Genomic DNA, 7,312 nt, shown 5'->3' with positions numbered 1-7,312 from the left:
AGGGATAGCATTAGGAGATATACCAAATGTAAATGACGAGTTAATGGGTGCAACACACCAACATGGCACATGTATACATATGTAACAAACCTGCACGTTGTGCACATGTACCCTAGAACTTAAAGTATATAATATATATATATATATTTTAAAAAGAAACAAAATCTATACCACCAAGGAAATATCTCCCTTGAAAGTAGTCCCCTTGAGAGGCTTTACACACTTTCCTAAAGCTGCTGTTGCTCAAACCCGATGGGGCTGTGGAAGTGGCCCTTAGAGACAATTTATGTATACCACCACCCATTGGAGCCAAATCCACACTTCCCTGGTTTAACCATCCACCTTCTCCACATTCTCTCAGAAAGCTTTTGGGCTATTGAGAATAAAAGCCACCCTCAAATGATAAAAAGCTGTTCCAGGAATGGCTGGCCAGTTCTGAAGGAACACTCTCAAACATTCACTTAAAACTCAGGTTGGAATATTTAACAACGGTGAGCCGGCCACTATTTCCCAGCAATGCCATATCACTTATTTCATTCTCAACAAACCTGTGGCTAGATGCTTTATTGCCCCTTTATTAATGGGGTAACTGAGGACCAATGAGGGTAACCAGCTTCCTCAAGGTCACATACCTAGGCCAAAGCAAACGGGAGGGCTGAACTCAAGACTTTTTTTGCTTCCTAATTTATCACTCTTTCCACCACTCCAGGATGAACACAGATGCGTCCCATTACTTTAGAGGCAAATCTTACATGTTCAACATAATTTTCTGATTGTCTACTTTGTCCTTATTTTCTAAGAAATATCCTTTGGAAAAGTTAGTATGAGCTTGGGGAAAATAAGGGGTCTTAGTCTGCTCTACACTGTAGGCTGAGGCCAGCATGTTGCTCTGCAATCAACAACCATATGTGAAAATACTAAGAGATGCCAGTGCAGACTGGTCCCACTGGCCTTTAGGGGGTACCCTCATCTTCATGGTCCTGGGCTTCCTTATATTCATCTGTAAAACTTGCATAGTGATAACAGGAGAGACAGGGTTGGGCTCAGAGGGATTTTGTCAATCTCAATCTTTCCTGTGGTTAGCAACTGGAAGTTCTTCAGTGGGAGCACCTTTGAGCTGTCCTACAAACAACAGCACTGGCCTAGGAAGGGGTTAACACTCAGAGTCCTGCCAGCCAAATCAACTGGCAGAAGAGCCTAGAGAGCAGACAGCTGCAGAGGTGTGCACGATTCCTAGGGCCGACCCAAGGTCGCAGCTCCTCACGATGGCTTTATGAAACTGGAACAAAGCGAAACGGGGGGAAGCAAAAGGGAGGGGGACAAGCACAGTTCCTTACTCTATGCAGAAAAATAGGACATTTTAGGATGGAAAGAGGCCAGAAAGCCACTGAGAGCTGCCTCCTCTTTTCCCAACCATGAATTCTGGTGCAGTATAATCTTCTTCCTAATGCTTGTGGAACCATTTTTAAAAGCAAAAACAACCATTCCCACTAGTGGTTTCCATTATTGCCATTGGTGATTTTTTTTTCCTGTGCTGTAACCATCCTCTATGGCAGGAGATGGCAATGCCTTTCCTTTGGTGCTGAGCTTCCCTAATGATGCTGTTTCTCCACAGGTTCTGAGCTCCAGGGCATCACTGTCCTTTTCTGGGCTGAAATTCCTGGGCCCTGTGGTCCTCGGTCCCAAGCAAGCCATGCTTGCCATTCTCCATCCCACTATGGAATAAAATCCTCAATCCCTTGATGTTTAGAAAAGAAATCTTATCTCCCAGGAGGACTTAGGGCCTTGGCATATCCTTCACTGAAGGAAAAATCCCCCTCACCTCAGAGAGAAAAGATGCCTAGGCCTCCCTGTGAGTTTAATTTTCCCAAGAGGATTTGCTGACAACTTGGAGAAAATTCCTAGGCCCCAAGTGAAGGTGGCTATTTCTGCTTTTCCCTCCAAGGCTCTTATCCAGCCTGCTAGTTTCTGGCCTGTGTCAGAGCTAATCCTTAATGACAGACAGTTTTTAAATTATCAGTTACTTGTCTGAGTGTTTGGGCTTACTTCCTGGTCCCCGCTGTGGGAGTTAACTCAGACCAGCCCTGGTAAGGAGCCTAGAATTTCCTTCACTTTGCTCTGACATGCAGTGCCACCTGCCACCCCCAACCAAATAAATTATGTATTTGAGAAGACAGTCCTTGTTGAAGGAGGCAGAGACAGATGTCACTACTGCATTGTGGCCAGAAGTGCGCCCAGTGGCGAGCTTTCTCTTGCCTCCAGGAAGATGCCTCTGTAGGTCGGGCATCCTCCGCTGGGCTCCAGTGTTGCCCGGTGCATACTCTACCATTGCCCTTACCACACTGCATTCTAATTGTCTGTTTGCTTGTTGGCCAACCCCAGTAGGAGTGAGGCCTGTAAGGAGAGAACCATGGTATCAGTGTCACTAGTCTTCTCAGAATAGAGCAGAGGGCCTGACTGGAGCAGCAGGTGCCCAGTAAATAAATATTGGTTGAGTGAATGAGGAATAAAGTAGCCAAGTAACCTTCAATATGGTGTCCAAGTGAAAATAAACAAAGGACTAAGACAGGAATGGGTCAGCCAATCTGCCTCCATCCCTGCCAGCGCCCACCTCTCACTGCCAGGCTTAAGGCCTCTACCCACAGTCTCAGTCTTGGCCTTACCATATACCTGACAGGGCCCACCCAGTAGCCTCTATCTTGCTGCCCTAGAGCCAGCAGCTGGTGCAGCTGGGGGAGCCCTGTGACCCTGTGCCTATAGAGAAATAGTCTTTACTGCTGCCACCATGTTGGCCAAGTCCATATAGGTGGGCTGTGCCTTGTTTTCTGTGCTGAGCATTCCAGCTCCTTGCTGGACCTCGGTCCCTGCCTTAAGCCCCAATGTGTTTGGATCAGGTCCTGTTTCCCTGCTCTGCTTTAGTGTGGCCTCCATCAGACAGACAAACCCCTCTCTCCCCAGCTGCTGACAGCCTTTTGATGTGAATGACTTGGCATCTGGCAATGTATCACCAAGCACCAGACTTCCAGTGTCCCGAGCACCTATTGCCATGCTGACCCACCAGATGAGCCCCTGAACAAGCCACACCCATGTTGTCCTCACCACTTTTGGCAACGTCCAGGCCTTCTCAGCAGCTTTTGAAAGGACCTGTCTCTGTAGCCCCATAAAGGGGCCAAAGACGCAGTGCGGCCCACAATTGAGCTCATCCATGTTACTGCCAAGGGAGTGAAAACTGATCCCCCAAAGCTACAGAGAACAAAGCATTAAGTATTAAATGGAAGCTCTGTGGAGACTGTTCCTAAGTCAGATTTAATGAAGCACTTGTCACCAAATCCTCCTCAACACCTCCAATCGCTACTCAGTCACACTGGTCAAAAGCAGCTCTTCCTGGAAGAAACACACTTTCCTTACACACTGATGAGATCCCAGTGCACAGCCTTCACCAGAGTACTAAATGGGATAGTTGCAAACTCACCTCATGTCAACACGTCCTCAGTAATAGCCACTATTTCCAAGGGCATCTCTGAACTACTCTTCTCAGGGTTCATATTTCAGGATACGCTCATGGGCAAGGTTGCATTGTGATGAAATGCTTTTGTATTTCAGAATATAAATTCCCCTAAATGGGGCCCAAGAAATGCTCACCTTCACTGCAGTGCCCTCTATGGTGATAGGACAGATAGCACTAGCCCAATAATGAACCTTTATTGAGTGTTACCAATGTAACCCACCCTGTGCCTGACCCTTCCCATTTACTCCTCAGAAACACTTGACAGAAGGGTGAAGTGACTCACCCAAGATCACACAGCTAGTAAGGAGGGGGAGACAGGATTCCTCCCAGGACTCCCTGACCCCAAAGTCCTGGATTGCCACATAGCTTATCTCCCTATTCTTGGGCTGTCTCAGTTTGAGTCTAAACTTCAAAGCAACACAGAAAGATGGAGCCCTTGCTGATTCAAGGTGTTGAAATATCGGGAGAAGGTTCTCCTCATAGCTATTGGCTTCCCCAAATGGAACCACCTGTGGGTCTGTTTCTAGGTAGATGAACATGAGGTAGCTTCTTACGATCCAAACTTAGATACTCTGCTAGCAGGGGCCCAGGTGCCACCTGGCCTTTATGGGGCAGGTGTGCCCTGGCACTCAGGGAAGCAGGGCCAGTATGATCTAGTCAAATGCTGGAAAGTCTATCTTCTACAGAGCTTCAAGTGTGACCCCACACCCATGGATCCTGCCATAGCCGCTGCTCTATATCAAGCCCTGTACTCTGAGGTGAAGCGGACCCTGAGCCTATCCTCAAGGAGCTCAGTCTCTTGAGCAACCAGAGTAGCTGTGGCCATGCTGAGACAAAGGAGAGGGTGATGGGCATCACAAGGGAGGGTGAAGTGATCACAGCAGGCTGGGGGCCAGAAGGGCTTCCTCTGAGCTGGGCCTTGAATTATAGATCTGATTTTAGATACGCAAACATGATAAAGGAAAAGATGTCTCAGGTATAGGGACGAGCATAAATAAAGGCATGAAGTCAAAGCAAAGGCTCAGAGAGAGTCACGGTATAATAGCAAAGACCAAATCTGGATGGGGCCAGACTGTGCATGATAGACTTGCACTGCAGTGCTCACAGCCACTGACAACTAGGCAGCCACGATGGTTAAGCACTGGGCCAGATGCTCTGCATTTATTGTTATCTCTTCAATCCTTGCAACAGCTCTGTGAGGCATTATTATCTTCCTTTGATGGATGAGTAAACAGAAGCTCAGAAAGAAAGGTGAAGTAATTGTCCAAGGTCATATATGAGTATGAGATAGATAGAGCTGGCATTCAAAACCAGATTTGCTTATATCTACAGCCAACCATCTTTTCCACTGCTCTGCACTGAAGAGATGAGTTAGGAAAGGCCTTTAATGTCAAGTGTAGGAGGTCCAGCTCCCCAGGAAGTGATGGAAAACAGGGCAGTTGGGTGAGAGAATGAAATTTGAGAATGGGAAGGTGCCCAGATTTTGGCAGTGGCAACTGTGCTACCTGCACTACCAAAACGTTTTCAATTTGGGCAGCATCTTGGATGCCAGGTTTTATCAGGACCAGGGGGATGTGAGAGATAGATGCCTTCTAGGGAGCCAAATGCCAGAGAAAGGGTAAGGGAAGTCTCAAAGTGAAGTTTCTATATAGCTAATGGTTTCTACCATGGTCTGGTAGCAGGCTGCATTCCCAGCAGCCTAACAAAGGAAAAACATAAGCCCTTAAGATATGATTCATAGTTACCACTGGGGGAAAATGGGTAAAGTATACACTGGATCTCTTTGTATTGTTTCTTACAACTGCATGTGAATCTACAATGATCTCAAAATTAATAAAAGTTTGATTAAAAAAACTAAAAATGAATTTCCTATATATTTAAATCTTGCCCATTGAAAATATGCCAGTTTTCATATTAACACCTTGATCCTTTGGATTGGGTGACTCTTTTTTTGTTGGGAAACTAGCTGAGGTGGGGGCTGGGGGGGATAGCATTAGAAGAAATACCTAATGTAGATGACAGGTTGATGGGTGCAGCAAACTACCATGGCACATGTATACCTATGTAACAAACCTGCACTTTCTGCACGTGTATTCCAGAACTTAAAGTACAATAAAAAAGATAACCTCTCCCGCCACCAAAAAAAGAATGATTCTATATGCTCCAAATCACATCTATAAGATGGGTTGTTCTGAGTCCAAGCCACCTAAAAACAGAACTGTTGCCTGGTTTTGCTCTATAGGCATTCTCTAGCCTCCTCACTTAATAACAATAACAACAACAATAAAATATGTTCCTAAAACAGTTGACAAAAGCTTTCACATTCATTTTCCCATGGGCACTTCGTAACATCCCAGTGAGGTCAGTAGAGCAGGGCTTTTAACCCCATTTTACCAAGGAGGAAACTGAGGCTCCAAGAAGCTAAGCAATTCACCTAAGGTCAAGTGCTAGAACTCAGATTTGACTGCAGTAATTCTACTCCAAGCCTGGTGCTCTTTCCATTCTGTTAAAGGTACCAGCAAAATGATTTTCTGAAAAACGGAATTGTGGTATTTTCCAAGCTGCTCTTGATCGAGATAAAGTATTTACATGTGGCCTTGTCCTAGAAACCACATCTCCAGCCACCTGGAACCCAGTACAACTGCTCTAAGTCCAAGCAAATGCCTCACTCTGCTCCAAGATCACTGCGGGACTCGAGGCGGCTCTCCCATCTCTCCCTCTGTGGAAGAAAAGACTTGCATGCAAATAAAGTGGGACATTTCTATTTGCATTTGGGGAGATGCAGCCAAATAAAATATGATGACCACATTAACTAAATATTGCAGGCATTTCCTTTCCAGTTTTCCTGCCTGTCACCCACTCAATCTGGTGTAGAATGGCCATGCAAGAATGTGATAAATATTTTTTCCTTTCTAAACTGGGATTTCACATGTATAGAGAAGGATTAGGGTGAGACAGTTAACTGTTGAGATTTTGGCTTTCCTTGGGCCAAATATCTGTGGACAGCTGAGGTTGTTCAGGATTGAACTATAGTTGGGAGGGAATCTAGGTATGATGCAGATTTTTAAGGCACGCTTAGCCCAAAATCCAGGGCTGGGACACATATCATCTTTGTTGTGCTTCAGGTTACTCAGAGGCAGATGGGCCAAGAGGTGGAAAATCTTTGTAAATAAATGGATTTGAGCCTAGTTGCTGCTTGGCTGCTTTAAAGCATGATATTTTTCCCACCTGGAATTTGTCTCAAAGGACAATGAATGGGTGTCTCTGATCTGGGGTTATGAAATGGTTAGAGCTCAGCAGCAGGCACCAGGGCCGACACGAAACTCTCAGTCAGGCTGGCAGAACAATTCCTACCTTGACCAGAAAGCCTTTCCACTCCCTGATTATAGAGCTTGAAGTATAGGCCTGGATACAAGGAGGATTCAAGCAGGAAGGGAGGTCAGAGATGGGATAAGGCCAATTCCCTTAATCTGAAGCTAGAGGAACCAAAGCCCACAGAGGGGCAGGGACTTATGGAAAACCAAGAGCAAGGCAGGGCAAAGCTGGGGCCAGGGCTCAGGCTGCCAGACTCTGCAGGCCATGTTGCTTCTCCCTACTCCAGGCCATCTCCCACCACTTGGGCCACAGAGCTAGAGGTGGACGAGCTACTTTCCTTATCACTTGTGGCTTGACCTGAGGAAAGCCCCTTCCCATGACTTAGGAGGAAGATACAGATGGCACTGAAGACAATGTCCCCAGCAAAGAGGAGCCATGAGCAGATCTTGGACCTATTTACAATAGAAACAAGAGAAGGGCCATCTATTG

Source organism: Pan paniscus, chromosome X, assembly GCF_029289425.2.
Source record: "Pan paniscus chromosome X, NHGRI_mPanPan1-v2.0_pri, whole genome shotgun sequence".
Lineage (NCBI taxonomy): Eukaryota > Metazoa > Chordata > Mammalia > Primates > Hominidae > Pan > Pan paniscus.
Note: the sequence above shows the minus strand (reverse complement) of the source record.